The sequence below is a fragment of the Cygnus atratus genome, chromosome 1 (assembly GCF_013377495.2).
Source record: "Cygnus atratus isolate AKBS03 ecotype Queensland, Australia chromosome 1, CAtr_DNAZoo_HiC_assembly, whole genome shotgun sequence".
Classification (NCBI taxonomy): Eukaryota; Metazoa; Chordata; class Aves; order Anseriformes; family Anatidae; genus Cygnus; species Cygnus atratus.
This window is the reverse complement of record NC_066362.1, coordinates 2,865,565-2,883,160: the sequence shown is the minus strand read 5'-3', so window position 1 is coordinate 2,883,160 and position 17,596 is coordinate 2,865,565. Positions and strand designations below refer to the sequence as shown.

The 17,596-nt window shown below is 44.0% G+C and overlaps 1 protein-coding gene across 11 annotated transcripts in view; it reads right to left on the bottom strand.

Annotated features, from left to right (window-relative positions):
• PLXNA4 (plexin A4) overlaps positions 1-17,596 on the bottom strand; it is a 418,723-nt gene that overhangs the window by 165,438 nt on the left and 235,689 nt on the right. The gene's annotated exons all lie outside the window — the stretch shown is intronic.

The following is a 17,596-nucleotide window of genomic DNA, read 5'->3' as shown; positions in this document are numbered from 1 at the left end:
GTAAGAGCAGTCCCAGGCCTGCTAAATAAAGCTGAATTCCCCGAGCATCCTTTAGTTCCTCTAGGTGCCAGCTGTTGATAAGGTCAGGACAAAACCTACAGACAATTAACTGGGGAAGGAAGACCAGAGTGCATTTCCACCCTTAATGAATTGTTTTTCATTTTTACCTTTTCTATTTTGCTTTCCCCAGCCCACTGAAATCCTTTACTTCTTTGTCCAGCGAGGAAACTTGAGTCTTCATGGCCAGGCTTGTGCTGCAAGCAACCTCGAGCTCACCTCATCTGTGGGATCTTGAGCTCCCACATCTTGAGCTGAGGGAAATGCTAACCACAGCCACGCTGCAAAACAGTCCCATTTCTGAAGGTCCACGCTGGCATTGCTCTGATCTGAGGATAATTTCTTCTTCCAGGGACAGAGTGCAACAGAAAACACCGAGCTAATAAGGCGCAGCTGCCACTGGGACAAGTGACCTACTCCTGTCCATTAAAAATGCCTGGCTGTTTCAGGGGCAGGGTTTAATAGCTCATCCGCGGGAAGAAGCTGGGAGGGATAGGAGAGCAGGTCACATAAAAGAGGTGAGTTTATCAAACTCGCTGTGCAGCCTAATAGCTCCAGTTTTATCCACCGAAAACCTGGAGAGGGTAAAGGAAATGTCTGTGTGCACCACTCCCCAGGTCCCTTGGGGGCTTCCATGTTTATAGGCAACATCAAGAAGAGAATAAAATGATTTTCTTATAGAAAGCTGGTCAAGAAAATAAACAGACTGCCAAGGAAATGAAGACTGCAGCGGTGGATAGCTTATATGAAGGGCAAGAAGTCCATCCTTGCCTCCTGAAGTCCTGCACCACTGATTGTGGGAAATGGAGAGTGTATCGCTATTCTTTCTGTTTTGAAGTTCTTTGCTGTGTGTTCATGACTCAATCTTGTTAGAAAAAAAGTTTCTGGGCTGGAGACGTCTTGGTCAAGGGAAGGAAGGTCTTGGTCAAGGTCAAGGGAAGCTTCACTGCCTGTCTCCATGCCATTGAAGAAGGGAACAGACCAACATCAGCATCCCCTGCTGGAGATGTAAATCTGAAGGATGATATAACGAGGTTTGGGAGATGAGGAGAGCAAATACAACAAGGTCAGCATTAAAGACAGATTAGGAGAAGTTTTAGAGAAACGTCTTAATTTGCCAGGCAATTTTGTAATCACCTTAATGGGAAAATGAAGGCAGGACAAGACACCTCTACCAGAGATGGGCCTGTCTCAATGGAAACCTCCTCTGTTTTGTGGCAGGGGGAAGCAGTGGCATGGAGAAATTTATCTTTGGAAGATGTGTGCCTGGGGACCCAGCTAAGGCAGGCGTGTTACCAGTGCTTGTATTTTCCCCTGTAGCACTGCAGACGTGTTTCTGTGTTAAGGGTCACTTGCTTTCCATTATGAACTTCATTTTCAGGAGGCCATAACTCACATTTTACACTGCGTGTAGCTAGGAAACCCGCCTCAAAGAACACATAACAAAACAAAACACACACACACAAAAAAAAAAAAACAAAAAAAAAAACAACCTCACAATGATGGTTCCAGCTATCCTGAACTTGTTACTCAAACACGAAGACTGATTTGGGGTAGGTGTTTAATATTTTGTAGAGGTTTAAAGCCTAGGCCTACAGAGGAGGTATTTGCTACAGAGATAGAGAAGCTTTTCTGCTCTTTTCTTCCTTTTCATTTTTTCAGTTAAACTTTAAGGAAAGGCTAAAGATTGCAAATGTGATATTTGTCTAGGAAGGCTTCCAGAATGAGGAATCACCACTCTTCTTCTTCGTTTTGAAAGACCAGTCTATTTAAGGTTCAAAAGCATATGTTGCTCCCTGCTTAAATTCCATCCCTTTTGTTGCCTGGCTGCAAGCGAGAGGATGCCACTTTTCTTCATCTGGCTCAAAATCATCGTGTTGCTAGATTGTACATCACGGATTATTCACTAAATCTTGGTTATGTGACAATGTGACATCTCAACAGAACTCCCTGCCAGTACTGTGTGAAAATATTCTCAGCTGATCCCACCGTCAGAGACAGAGTCATTTGCATCTGAAATTGCTGCTGTCTTTGAAAACAGAAAAAGGGCAAGCAAATAAACCTCCGCCTACCCTGCTCCCACCTCTGATATTGCCTCTTACCTGCCAGAATCCTCGAAATGTGCACTCATCTTCCTAGCCCACGCCTTGCACCTGATGAACTTGAAAAAATCCCAGACTTTGGTCTCAAGACCCTGGTCTGGGATGTGAAATATCTACTTTTGTCTTTGTCCCTTACATCTCCTTACCAACCACAAGCCCAAAACCCCAAATCTTTTGTTCAAGGCTCCCCAAACCTTAAGTCCTACCTCTATCTGTGCTTGCACTCATACTACAAGCAGTACTACAAGTACTACTCCTTCTGCATTACTCCCTCCTCAACCAGAAAGAGCGTTCAGCTGACAAGTGGGCATTGATGGCAATAAAATCCATCCACAGCACCCATGCAGACTCACTGCAGCTAAATGAACTCCACCAGCTTTGGAAGCAGCAAGCACACAACTGAGTGAAGTCTCATGTAATAATATTTTAGCAGTTCTCAGGTGACACGGGAGCTCTGCAAAAAATGTCAAACCTAACGCCGTTATTCAAAAATAGGAGCATGTGATTAGACAAGCAATTATAAACTGAGTAGCTTAACATAAATTGTGGGTAAAAATATCAGAAACAATTTTTCAGGATTTAGTGAGGGAGCACCTTGTAAAGCATAATTGGATTAGAGGAGACAGCCAGCATGGATTTACAAGTAGGAGGTCTTTTGCTTAACTAACTTGTTGGAGTTCTTTGAAGCTGCAGCATTACTGCCAAGGTAGGCAAGGGAAATGTAATAGATGTTATGCACTTAGATTTCCCAAAAGCAATTGGTGAGGTTGTACAGTGAGATTATCAGCTAATGGAAGAAAAGTTGTGCTATAAATGCGGGCTGGCTTAGAAAAGTGGCTCAGAAGCAGAAAACAGCCAGTGTGTGGGCTGGCTTGCCATGTACGTTCTCAGCCTCAGAAGTGAGCTATTTCAGTGCTTGGCCTGGGGAAGAAGGAGATGGAGGGGACCACGCTTGGACGTCTCTTCTGCTTGGATTTCAGAAGAGCTCAGCTTATCAGCCCCGAGGACGAGAAGAGCCCAGGAAGATTGTTCCTCCTCCATACAAGGGGGAATCCAAAGGCGGTTTGACTGCACAGGCTGTCATCTGCCACCCTCCAGGCTGCTTGCAGAAGGAAAACCAAACATCACTTCCACTAAAAAAGCTAGGAAACCAAGGCACAAGCAGGAAAAAAGAGTGATCCTACCCAAATCAGGGCCATACAGCGCCCAGATCCAACAGTGCTGGGCTTTACCCTCTGGCTCATGCTGCCAGGGATCTTGTTCGAAGCGGAGGACTTTACACACGTGTATGGTGAGCACAGCCAGGATTGGTACCACAACACCTAATTTCTGCTGCCACAGGGAAAGGAGTGAGGTGTTTTAGGGGATGGGAGCACTGAGCAGTGGACACATGGGGTGTTGGCAGATGCAGGCAGATGCTTTCCTTTCAGCCCGTGTCTTCAGCCAGCAGATTAAATTACATGGATTTACATCAAAAGCAGACTAAGGAGGAGACCTGTGTGGCCGGATTCATACCACAGTCCCCAGAGCATTTCCCAAAAGCCAGTTCCTTCTTCTGTTCTTTTCCTGTATCACTTCTCGATAGCAAGTAACATCTTCTCCCAGCTCCAGCTGCTTTTCTTGGTTGGGTTCTTGGCTTTCTTGGTTGGGTCGGGGATCAGCACATTCACAGGCATCGCTCAAGGCTTTTGCTGGATGCCCCACATGTCCCACTCTAGCTTGCCATCCACCACCATCCGTCCATCCCATCTCAGCATCCCTGCTCATCTTGACATCCCTGCTCGACTATTCCCTCTTCCCACCCCCCAAAACCTGACCCAAGTTTGTTATGGATCAGTGTATTTACAAAGCTTAAGCTGAAAATCAATTTTAATTACCAAAATCAGATTGCCGTATCAATAAATCACTGGGGACCTCTCAGAGACACATACAGCAGGTTCCACCTGGAGGTGGAGGCAGGGAGAGATAATGACTCATTTTCCCTTTGGGCCCCTCCCTGCATTCAATGGGCAATATTCATCAACGTCATTATCTTTTGTATTATTGATGGCATGAAAGGGAGATGAATGGAACTAGAGTCAGTTTTAAACAAATAGTGTTGTTTGAAACTTGATTTCCCAGTGACCTCTTGACAAGAGATCTCATTTTTTATATTCTAAGATACTGGGGAGGAGGGCGGCTGGAAAATTTTTCACGGTGTCCCCTTCATCAGGGTAAATGATTGATCAAATTTCTTCCTGGTAAGCTAATTAATCCTTCGCAACTGGACTGAAAGGAGGCAACCCAAAGCATCACTCTTCCTATTGCACCAACCCTACCTAAATATATGATTATTCATCACCATTATGGCTAGATGCACTCATGGATGTGTGATCATTGTTTTGGGCCTGGGAAGCGTCACAGTAGCAGCATGGTGCCCAGTTTCTTTTTTCTGCCCTTGGGCCAAAGGGCTTCCTATAAACTCCAGCATGGGCTCCAGACAGGTCCAAAGTCAGATGGGGAAGCAGCTGTAACCAGATGGTGGTGGCATGAAATCCACAAAGGGACACAGATGTATCTACCACCGACATCAGAAGGAAGAAAAAACCTTAAACAATCAAAAATCCAACCCACAAAATAAATGAAGAAACAAACATGGTCACATAATTTGAGACAGGAACAAGAATTACACAATGTTCACTTGAGCCCCAGATGCACCCCTGGGCACTGATCTACACTACACGAGACTCAGAGCTGAGCCTTTTGAGAATCTACCCACACATCATCACTGAGCCAAACCCTAGATATTTCTGTAGATTTTCCTCTCCTGGGGAAAGCCTAATTCAAATAAAAGACCATGTTTTGTCTCTTGTTACAATGCATAACTGCCAAGAGCTCATGGTGATCACAGGTAGGGACTTTCTGTCTCCCCTCGCAAACCTAGACCAAGTTGTACAAGGCTGGGTATGAGAGACACCTACAAGCTTGTCTTCAGAGTTATCCAAAAGCACCTAGGAACAGACTCACAGTCTTGCACGTCAAAGTTATTCTCCCTTGCTCCCATCCCTCTCCAGTTAACCATATGTCAGGCAGGCTGTAAATGACTTGGAACTTGCAGCCTTTGCAAGTTAGTGGTAACACTCCTCTGACTACCCACCAGGGGGGAGATCCAGGGGGTAGAAATATATGGAGAAGTCCCCAAAATAGAGACACGAAAGCTGGTGACTTTGGGAAAAGGATACAGCCCAGAGAATTCCTCCATCCTGGACCCAGGGTCTGCATCCCAAACCTGAGGGAGCCAGCCAAAATCAGACTCAGAGGAAACAAAGAGCTGTCCATTGCCAGTGAAGAAAAAGAGCTTCCTTGGCAGTCAACGGAGATATTTCCTGCAAAGATACTTCTTTCCCCCTCTCTGACACACTCTGAGCACCCACATGAATACAAGGAGACACTGCCAGAGACACGGGGTCAGCAGGGGACGAGACAGCCCTTCCTGCTGGAGGTGATAACAGCTCCTTGCTGGAGCTCTGGCAGTTTCTTCTAGTGCTAAATCCTCAGGAGTTATTAGAGGTGATAACTTCCCACTCACAGTCCATCTACTCATGCTGTCTTCCCCTATTTATTCTGCATATACAGCACGCACCTGATCCCCTGATAGATGCAGTTTCCAGAACTTACATCAATTTTACTGTGTCCTCAGCAAGCCAATTTAGTTCTCTGCTCAAGGTGCTCGACCACCCATGCCTCCTTTTGGAGCAGGAACCTCTGCATACACTCTCTGAGTGAGTCAGGACCCAGGAGGATAGGGAAGACCCCATCCTGTGTCGATAAGACCCTACTGGAGATCGTCCAGCCTGCAGAGCCAGACCAAGGTGACTACTGCCATGGTCTGGTTCCCAGAGGAGCAGAGGTGCTCAATGCCCTTCCAAGAGCTGATATAAGCTGGGCATGTCCTTCCCAGGCTTGCTTTGAAAAATTTTTTGTAAGCATCTGCAGGAAGTAGGTAAATATCTTGCTAGATTGTTGAAACGACCTTGGACCAGAAACTTGAACTCTCAGACACTCCTCCCACACACTCAGAAGTAAGAGCAATTTTCTCTTTTGTCTCTCTGATATCCCTAATACCTGGCAATGGGACAGCAGGTAGAATATATATATATATACATATATATACATATTTTCAGAGCAGCCTGGTCTGTGTTTGTGGAAAGGAAGAGCAGGCACTCACCTGGGTGGACAGGTATGATGAGAAGTCAGTTCCTTTGGATACTTTGAAACCCCATCTCTCACCTCCAACGAGCAAGATGGGGGAAATAAAATTATCTTTCAGATATGGGCAAGGAAGTTACCTCTAACTATCATTGCACTAATAAAACGTGCAGAACCACTTATATGGATAGAGTGGGTTTGCACCTGCATTAGCAACATAGTGCATCCAGCATGAGTGGTGTTAGGTACAAATATGTCTGGTGTCCACACTTGGTGCTAAATGGCACACAGTTATGCACACCAGTTTCACAGTGGGTTTTCTTTTCTGGTAGGCACAAGGTCATGGCTGCGTACAAAGGTGCTGTCATAGAATCAGAGAATCCTAGAATCATTAAGGCTGGAAAAGCCCTCCAAGACCATCTGGTCCAACCATCACCCTACTACCAATGTCACCCACTAAACCATGTCCCTAAGCACCAGGTTCAATCCTGAACGTCTTCAGAGTATGGACTTAAGGCAAGTCCTTGGGGTGTAAGAAAGCTCTGTGTTTCATGCATCTTACCATAACCACATCTGCTGGCAAAAGCAGTTGACATTTACTCTTGGCTCTCAGAGACAAGCCTTTTGCTCCAGCAGGATGAAACAATAACACTCATCTGTAAGTGCCAGGGACAAATGGTGACACTTTTTGCATATTTTTTAGTGGAAAATAAGTTTTTCCACAGAGAGGGGAGGTTTTTATTTAAATACATACACTAGAAAAAAAATGTTTTTTTTTTTTTTTTCAAGGAAAATACTTTGTTTCTTTTGGTAGACAGGAAAAAAATATTCACACAGAGTACTTCTTTCTCACTGGAAAAAAAAACAAGAACACAGAAAAAGACTAAAAATTCACAGAAAACTGGTCTTATTGTCTTCCTCAAACAATGGTGGTTAATTTTCATGTACAAATACAATATTGGTATTAATAGAAAGAGGAATATACTCATGGAAAAGTTTGAATGAGGTAAAAAAGTGTAATTGTGTCTGTGACCAAAAAAAACATGCTTTTGTTGGTGTCTCATTCCAACTGTGGGCACAGTCTCCTTTGGCATATATGTGCTGGTTTCATGCACATGTAACTCATCACCAAGTGACATCCTTCTCAGGACATGTGCTTTATTGCACGCAATTTTTAGCCGGCTGAGCATTTGACCCCATGATTCATTAGGAGGGCAGGGTTGTTGGTTGTTTTTTAATGACAATGATGGAAAGGAAAAGGAAAGGAAAAGGAAAAATGAGAAAGAGAAGAGAAGAGAAGAGAAGAGAAGAGAAGAGAAGAGAAGAGAAGAGAAGAGAAGAGAAGAGAAGAGAAGAGAAGAGAAGAGAAGAGAAGAGAAGAGAAGAGGAAAGGGAAAGGGAAAGGGAAAGGGAAAGGGAAAGGGAAAGGGAAAGGGAAAGGGAAAGGGAAAGGGAAAGGGAAAGGGAAAGGGAAAGGGAAAGGGAAAGGGAAAGGGAAAGGGAAAGGGAAAGGGAAAGGGAAAGGGAAAGGGAAAGGGAAAGGGAAAGGGAAGGGAAGGGAAGGGAAGGCAAGGGAAGGCAAGGGAAGGCAAGGGAAGGGAAGGGAAGGGAAGGGAAGGGAAGGGAAGGGAAGGGAAGGGAAGGGAAGGGAAGGGAAGGGAAGGGAAGGGAAGGGAAAGGGAAAGGGAAAGGGAAAGGGAAAGGGAAAGGGAAAGGGAAAGGGAAAGGGAAGGGAAGGGAAGGGAAGGGAAGGGAAGGGAAGGGAAGGGAAGGGAAGGGAAGGGAAGGGAAGGGAAGGGAAGGGAAGGGAAGGGAAGGGAAGGGAAGGGAAGGGAAGGGAAGGGAAGGGAAGGGAAGGGAAGGGAAGGGAAGGGAAGGGAAGGGAAGGGAAGGGAAGGGAAGGGAAGGAAAGGAAAGGAAAGGAAAGGAAAGGAAAGGAAAGGAAAGGAAAGGAAAGGAAAGGAAAGGAAAGGAAAAAGAAAAAAGAAAAAAGAAAAAAAAGAAAAAAGAAAAAAAGAAAAAAGAAAAAAAGAAAAAAGAAAAAAGAAAAAGAAAAAAGAAAAGAAAAGAGAAAAGAAAAGAAAAAAGAAAAAATGGGACAAAATGTTTGACTCAGTCAGCTCTTCCCTCTTTCTGAATGAGGTTCTCATCACCGGTGCTGCAGGCAGTTCAGAATAGTCATCCTTGCAGGAACCAAGTCCAAATAATGAGAGTCCAATTAATTGTTTCTTTCCTCTTGGCTTTTACCAAAGCTTCAGTAATTTAGTATCCATTTTGATTTCCTGCTTCACTTGAAGGACATATCCTCCTTATTTCCTAGGGAAACTTTTGGTATATTTTATAGTTTTCAGTCCTTTATACTTATATAAGTATGGGGACTATATTTTACTACCCACAGCTGAACATCCAGGATGTACAGCAGTATCAGTGAAGTCCTCTCTGCAGAAATCTTAAAACTCCTTCAAGGTGCCTTGAAGCAGGACATCATGGTCTCTTCTTAGGTGCTGACCATCCTCTGCAGGATGCCTTTGGATTCTGTGTTTAAATCATACACTAAGAGATGCCATCAGTGCAAGAACTGTATTGAACTTCATTGCCCAGATATGTCTTTTCTAGCCCAGAATGGACAGCTTAATGTGTCCCCTCATGAAGACGCATTGCTGTCTTTAAAAAGATCGTACTGTCTCCCATCCCTTTGATCTGTTTCAAAGAAGAGTTCAGGGAACTCCCTGGTTTAATTTCTGCTTGTTTTGCAGAATATCAAACAAGGTGATTAGCGCACTCTCACCTTGCAGTATTGAAATCTCATCAGATACTGTGAACATCCTCAGGAAATAGGAATCACCAAGCCAAGTTATCTCAACTCATGTCCGAAAAGAAGGCCCTTTCAAATACCTTCCTCTGGTATATTGCACATTCAGAATTTGATGGGATGCACCAGGAAATTAATTCTGCAGAAGGAAATCTGATGTTTAGGGACAGACAGGGGAGATCAACAAGATGTGACACTGCTGTCCCAACCAGAAAACCACATACAGTGTGATACTGCACGTAACTTCCTCTCACTTGCACAGCACTACAGCCATCTGGTCCTCATCCTGACTCCATTTTAGTGACAGGTCAGTTAATTCTTGTTTCTGGCCATGATCACGAGGAAGACACAGGCATAACTGGGCTACATGATCTGATTTGGCAAAGCAATGCCTGCCTTCTTAAAAACAAACCCTCAAGCAGTCTGAGATGCTAGAGAACAAGCGGAGCTGTCTGACGGCTGATGCTATTTTATGTGATAAGCTACCCTTTCATTCAGTAGAAATGTATTATGTTCAGATTTATTAAATTAAATTTATTAAATTAAGAAAGAAACCTTAAGCAAGCTTCCTTCATTTGCATAATGGGAGGCAGTACAGCAGATGGAGAATGGAGACCGTAGGCAGACAACATAACACAGGAGCCTACATGTTTTGTACATGAACATCCTCCTGAGCACTCTCCCAGTTGTCTCCGGACGTTAAATAATCGTAATTTCCATGTACGAGGTGCTGACAGTTGGATCAGAGGCAGAGGACAGTGAGTGAAACTCCTGGACCCCAGCTGCCTGGTATACCTTTACCTATTTAGCACTCTCACCTGGACTTTGCTCATATTTCCCCAAAAAACTTTGGAGGACTTCTGGAAGAGCATAGCAAATAGGAAGAAATATTTTCCAGAAAGGACAAGTGCTGCCCAGATATTCCTACAAGTTTGCACAAATAAGCTGACAAGGATTTCAGTTCAAATTCAGTTAAGTGAAGGAGAAATGCTTGCCAATGAAAATCCTCAATCTTCTTTTAATTAACTGATATGGATGCATTCATTTTGATACCTAGACCTTAACCCACCATCCACCTGATTCAAATTTGCTGGTTAAATAACAAAGTCTGGAAGACAGAGAGGGGAACAAAGAACAGCTCCTGAGGTGACTGAAATGGAGGCACCATATAGTATTCAATCCTGATCCTGCCTTATTGGACAGTTTCGTGCCAGGTAAGGATCTCACTGGTGACATGAGTTGGTCTGTCTCAACACAGACAGAGGCAAACTCAGCAAGAACTCCAAGAGTCATAAGCATTAGTCAACCTATTACATGATTAATTCTCTGTTAGCTGCCTATCAGATACTCATCATTGATTTTCTTTGTCTTTCTGGTTTGCTTATACTGTAATGGGAAAGTGCCTAAGTTATAAGGGCAATTATATTAAACACCAATCAACAAGCGCTCCAGTATTCAGCCAGAAAATGCCTCATCTGCTTGGAAAAAAATAAAAATAAAAAAATAAATAAATAAAGCCACAAAAAAATCAGAAGGAATTAATCTGCCAGCAAGAAAAAGCTTAACTTAGAGAAATGAGTGCACAAATGAAAGGTATTGCTCAAAGCTACACCAGCTGGAGGGACAAGGAATGGGCCCTTACAACATGGTACTTAGACAAGATGCCTGGAAAACAGCTTCTCCTGGACCCACTCCTGTGTAGTTGATGCCACCCCAGGACTCCCGAGGACTAAGATGTTTGGATTGCCAATGCTGAGCTGTATGTGGGATATACAGGTAATCTTTAGGTACCAGAGCAGAACAGTGGCACTATAAAGAAGGGAAGAAGGGACACTGAAGGCAGAAATGAAAGAAGAAGAAAGATGAGCGTGAGATGAGAGTAAACAGTTCAAGACATTAATAGCAAAGCCCAAGGACCAAGCCCAAGGTCAACACGGAAGTGAGGTCAGTGAGGTCCAAGGATGCAAATTCTTGCATTCTTGCAATGATTGACCTAACTATTGACTTGGTTTTCTATATTTCCACCAAGGTCACTCAGCACAAAGGGAAATCAGGCTCAGTTTCATTGACAGTAGGGTCCTTTGTATTTTTTTCTTGTGCTAAGTAAAAATGGGAACTTCCTTCTCCCATGAGAGAAAGAGTTTTTAACTGTCTTCTACCCATCGCTGATTTCCAGAGCTCACTGATTATTAAACAGACCTCTCTCCACAAAAGGCTATTCCTTAATGACCTCTAGGAGAAACAAATCTGATCCTGCCCATGGGAGCCAATCTCCAGCACAATTGATTTGACCTGAACCTCCACTGGCCACAAAGCTGGAGTGGAGCTCTGACGTGGAGAAGTGGCAAGACCTACATCAGCAAGTCATTAACCAAGTGCAGCAAAGTCCTGGGCTGGGACAACTGCAGGTCCCCAGCAGGGAGAAGCTGCAAAGAACTTCTTCCAACGTGCCTGTGCCCCAACGGGGCACGTGGAGCTGCCACGGGGTCAACTACAGAGTTAAATCTCCCAGCCCTGGACTGTGTGCTGGAGCATCTGGTCTGCAGATCTCTCCGGTGCTGACTTCCCTGAGATCAACCTTCATTAGAGAAAATACCTGACAAGTTACAGCCTGTGCGTTCCTTCAGATGAGTTATATATAGATCCCCATTTCAGTCGTATCCTTGCCTTTATTCCCCGAGGCACGCGCTACAGCGAACTCCAAAATGCTGATATACTCGAGGTGTTGGTGACAAGATATAAAGCATGAAGGACTGCTTTTGCAACTGCTGATTGCGAAAGTGCTCTCAATCCCCGTCCTAGGACAAAATTTTCTGCAGTTTTTTCTGTTTTCTCTTCTGCAATTTTCTATTTATTCATTCTGCTCAGTGAAAATATAAGAAACCATCAAAAATATAGGAAAACTTTGTTCCTGCGGGTGTTAAAATTCAAATCTCGATTTTCAATGGTTGGTCCTCTTGGAACAAGATGGTAAAAATGTGATCTCCATCACTGGTGTTTACACAAAATGGAACAAAACTTTAGCAATATAAGTCCTTTGTTTGAGTTTCGTGTCATCATGCTCATGTAACAATACAGATGGGCCCACCTATTGTGTCTGCAGAAGAAGCTAAGTTTCAATACTTTGGATTTGTCTACATTCAAGAGTTATATCAATTTGAATTAACTAGCACAATTAAGCCAGAACATTGTTTGTTGGCTTTTAGTTTTAAGCTCTTTTTATTAGCTGAACTAGTTCTCTGGATCATTCAATAGCAACTATACAGATGTACACGCCATGATTAAACAGATATAACAACATCCACATAAAATGCTGGGCAGATATAAACAAATCAGTATAAAAATGCACCCTGGAATGAACTAATATAAGCGTCTGGGGTTGTCTAGGTTTTGGTGTGGCACCCAAGATGGACTTGAACATCTCTTACTGTACTTTTTCTTGACGGAAGACTCACAGCAGTGCTTAGCCAGGGCTGCTGGCTTTCTTATGGAAAGAAAGAGCTGGCAGACCAAATTAGCCACCAGTTATACACGGTATTTGATTAGACAAATTTCAAATGGACATTGGGCACTAACAGAGGCAGACAGTGCTCTTGGCCTTAAAGGAAAGGATTGGGCATAGGAAGAGACAAACAAAGCAGCATGATTCTTTGGACAAGTCAGGCATCTCTGGCCATACTGGAAGCACTGGCATGTGCATGTTGTCCCAGACTATTAAAATGAAAACCCAACTTCCAGCATATTTTAATACATGACTCACCATTTGCCCTGTGATTTATTTTTATGTGTTCCACTTCAGGCTTACAATCTCCGGTTCTGTGTAAAAACACCTCCAAGACAAATGATTTTTTTAGGGGCCGTTATTTAAGTAAAGGCAAGGAACGTGCCATGCAACATAAGCTGACATCTGTAATGCGTGGCCTTTCCCAGAAAACTAATAAAAGAGAACCAAGCTCACGCCGAGAAGGCTCTTCCTCTGCAGAGAGGGGAAAAGAGCCAGAGCCTTCCTTATGCCCAGCATCATGTGCCCATTCTGTATGTGTGTTGTGCTTGTGATATATATCCATATGTACCGGGCATCTGTTCGTGCGCCTGCTGTAAAAATATGTGTTATGGATATAGCTTTCTAAATGTACACGCTGTACGAGTGCGTGAGACACGCATTATGTGCGTTTGATGTACACGTGCAATGTGTCTCTCCCATCACGTAATGAGGCACATGGTACGTTTATGTGTATACAAACAAGTGTCACATTCATGACAAGCCGCATTTCCCTTCAGTCACTTTGTGCTTGAAGGCAGGATGTTGGTGTGCAGCTGCAGGCCATTATGCACACATTCACACGAGGAGCACGAGATGCAGAAACGAGGTGCACGCTGTCCTGGTGAGGCACCGCTCTATCAACACGCTATGCTTGCACTGCATTTGCTGTGTTACACAAAATTCTGCGTGCTGCATGCTTCGCAGAGAGAATACACTGTGTATTTTATGAGCACGTGCTCTGTGTCATGCACTCATCCTCTATTTACAATCTGCATTGAGGCGTGTTTTCCATATCACATGGCTTTTGTAAAAATAAAATTCACTATGCACACTACAGATAGTGTCATGCATGTGTGTGCAAAACACTTAGGATCTCATGAATTCTCCAGCTTGGGAGGATGCAGGGGTACTTGATAGCAGAGAGTCCCCTCAAAATGCTGTCTGGAAAGAAGAACCCTGTATATATGCCTGTGTCACCAGCAGAGACACAGAGCGACATTTCCCTGCCTGGAGGGAGAATAATTTATGTGGCTGCACATTAAGTTTCCCAAACAGGTCAGACAAAAGAAGATCCATCTTGCATCTAATCTCCAGGACATGGACAGCAAAAACAGCAGTCTGGAAAGCTCTGCATGCACGAAGCTCACTGAGCCTTCACTCGCTGCCTCACTCCTTCCAAAACATGCTATGAGCAATGTGTCAGGAGGAGGAGAGGAGATGGGGAGAAATGGGTAGAAGAAGAAGTTATGAATACGAACCAGAAAAAAAACAACAAAAGATAAAGGTATGGATCCCCTTTCAACAAAAGATCCAGATGTGAATGTGATCAGAGCAGCTGGGGGTTACCTACCCTGGGAAGGCAGGGTGCTGCACTTCCATCTCATCTCTCACCTCCTGAATGCATTCAGTTCCTAGAGTGACCAAAGGATCAATGCACTGATAGAAACGGGTGGTTTTTTAGTGCAGGCTGTGGTGTCCTGGACCCCCCATGGGAACTCAGGCTGTGTAGATCCAGCTCCCACCTGAATGATGCCCATCACCCAGCTCCAGCACACTTATTGCTCCTCTATATCTCAGTTTCTTTGTGCGTAAGATATTAACAGAATAGAGCAAACCACAGTCTTGTATTAGATAAACTCTAAATTGAAAAAAAAATCAGGCGCAGTTTGGGTTAGACTTAAATACCCTGAGGTTTCCAATTCTGAATGCACGTCTGTCTTTCCCAGACATATTAGCTGATTATTAGATCTACTAGAGGGTAATGCTTCTATTTAGATCATTTTCCCTAAATAAATTAGCTGACACTTGAAGATACAGAGAATTTCCCACACATTTGCCTGTGGCACACAGATTATTTTTTCTGCTTTGTTTAATTATTAACTGTAACTACATGCTGCATTGCATCTTAGCACATCGCTGGGTTGTGTCAGCTGAGTAGTTTCATTGCTTCTCCCTAATTCTGACAAGATCTGGCCAGGACACATCTGACACATCTCTTTTCTTCTGCTGATGTCTCTATGTCTCTTTTCTTCTGCTAATGCCACCAACTACCACCACTGCAGCCTTCTGTGTTACAGAAGCCTACCAAACCTCTCCTGCAGATCATCGTGGTGGTGATTTTAGCCAAAGGCTGTGGCTCCAGGGGACATACTGGTACAAGGATGAGCAAAAATCACAATGTAGCTCACATGCAGACACCCTGACTCACCTGCTACTTGCTTGTAGTGTTTGTGGATGATGACCTTTGGGATAGAATAGAGATGCAGCTCTGAACCTGAGGTCCACAGATCACCAGTGCTCTGCAAAATTACCCACAGCACTGCAGAGCACTCTAGTGCCTCTGCAGTGTCATCACTTGCAAGTCTTACCTTGGAGGGCTGTGGTAACCCACAGGAAAATGCCAAAGCGTGTTAGTGGATGACGTCTGGAACATTTAAAACCTATTAGGGAATAGCAGGGGTCTCTTCTGCAAGTTCTGTCACTGTACATCTCTGGGTTGCAGAGAGATTCTCAGGAGAGGGGGGGAAAAATAGATGAAGGTGGGGAAAAAAAATGACTTAGAACTGAGGATTGTTACAAGAACCTTGTTTAGTAAATGGTGACAGTGCAGCCAGGAAGACTAAGTCATCAATATCACCAGGTATGCCATGGATGATGCTTCATTCACTGAAATAAGATCGTTTTATGGCCTTATGGCATCTTGTGGTCCATGATGTAAGTCCATTTTATGAACAGCATCTCATAAGTCCATTTTATGTCTTATGGCATCTCCGTACCACCTTGGGAGCTGGTGGAGGAACTGTGCTGCCTGAGCCACAGCTGGATGCGTAACATCCAAGTCAGTGACACTGATGACCCATTCAGTCATCCCATTGCCCCAAAATGCCAGATGTTGGCTCCTTGTGCAGCTAACAGAGAGAAATAATCATGAAAAATGTCTTTGAAACATATATAATAGGTGGTTTGAAGGCAGTCCCTACTTTTCTCTGCCGGCTGTAGAGACAAGGTCTGGCAGTGCCAAAGAGCTGCGGTTGAGATTGCTTACTGCCCCTCGAAGTTATCACAGTTGGTGTGAGGAACGTGGCTTGGGGCTGCTGAAGGATTTGAGAAATTCCTGCAGGGTGTGATCAAGTAAGCCCTGCCAGCCTGGCCAGTTCTGTGTGTCCAGCATAAACCAGACTGCTCTCGCTCAGACAGCTGTCCTGCAATGACTTAAGGAAGGCAGAGTTTGTTGGAAAGTGAGCTGGGACTGCTCAGCTCGGCGTGAAATCCCTGGCATTATACAACACACACGGCACACTCTCTGCTTCTGAAACAGATGGAGTTAATTCCGGGCCAGCGTCTGCTTTGCAAATATTCTCAGGAACAGCTATCCTGATCAGTAGCATGGCTGCTACGCTACGAGTCATCGCAGCATCCAATTACTGCATGGCTTGGCTGAGCACAGTGCTCGAAAAAGCCCCTGGTCCATGGCCCTACCAGCTCGTGGCTGCTTCCCTGGGGATCAAAGAGCTGAGCTGGCACATTGTGGGTGATCTAAATACATCCCTGCTCCTGCACACAGGCTGCATAAGGCTGGGATGAAAAGGGCCCAGGCATCCACTCCTGGGAAGGTGGTAGGGAGATGTTGGGTTTGGAAGCTCCTGGCTGTTTGTAGCTCTTGGCTATGCCTGGTACTTGGTGTGCCACACAACTCCCTCAGCACTCTGAGGTTGGAGCATCCTTCTGCCAGACAAGGTGCAAGACTTCCCCGCAGGTCTTTCATACAGCCACATGCTTCCAGCCCTCTCCTTCCATCCCTGTACCTCCTTTGGTGAAAGAGCATTGTAAAAATCAGACCCTTGGTTCATTTTGGAAAATCTGCTTTTCTCCTTTGCAGGAAAATTAGTACAATTCACAAATGACCCATCCATCCACACAGATATATTTGGAAACTACTTAATAGAATATTCACCCCCAAATAAGCCTCTTTGCTGTGCAAATAGCCACATGAGGATACATGGCAGCTTGCAATAGCCGTATAAATATTAGGCACCTTTGCTTCCTTATCATTATTCAGCTCCTGGTGCCATGAAAGTACATAATAAATGTAACCATTAAAAAGTTGTAGTGAGGACTTCAGTCGAAAGAATGTGAATCTTTTAAAAAAGTCTGGCCTGTAAATCCAAGGGTGCAACCAATGAAAACTGGATGAAAAACACGGAGCAAAAGTGTGCAGTGGGCGCAGGATATAACGGCAAAAGATGGGAAAAGGTTACAACTCTTCAGGAGTAGAAGTTAGAAGAAAAGCTAACAGCAAGCAATTCTTCCTTTGCTATGTCTGCCAGTCCTCAATAAATACAGCCATCGATTGGGATCAAACAACAACAACAACAAAAAAAAACTAAATTTTTCTCCTCTCCTTACCAAAATAATATTAAAACAGAGAACAAAGATGGTTTAAGTGATCTGTAAATATATATATATATATATATATATAATTTTATTTCTCTAAAGAAGGGAAAAATGAGCAGATAAGGTTTAAAGATGGGACAGACACTGGCCCTTAACCCAATAGCCTGGAAGATGAAGTGTGCATCCAAGATGCAGGAAAATGGCTCTGAACCTCCTGACAGAGCAAGGAATATGTACAAATGGCTCATACTAAGCCAATGAAGATATTAATAGTGTCCA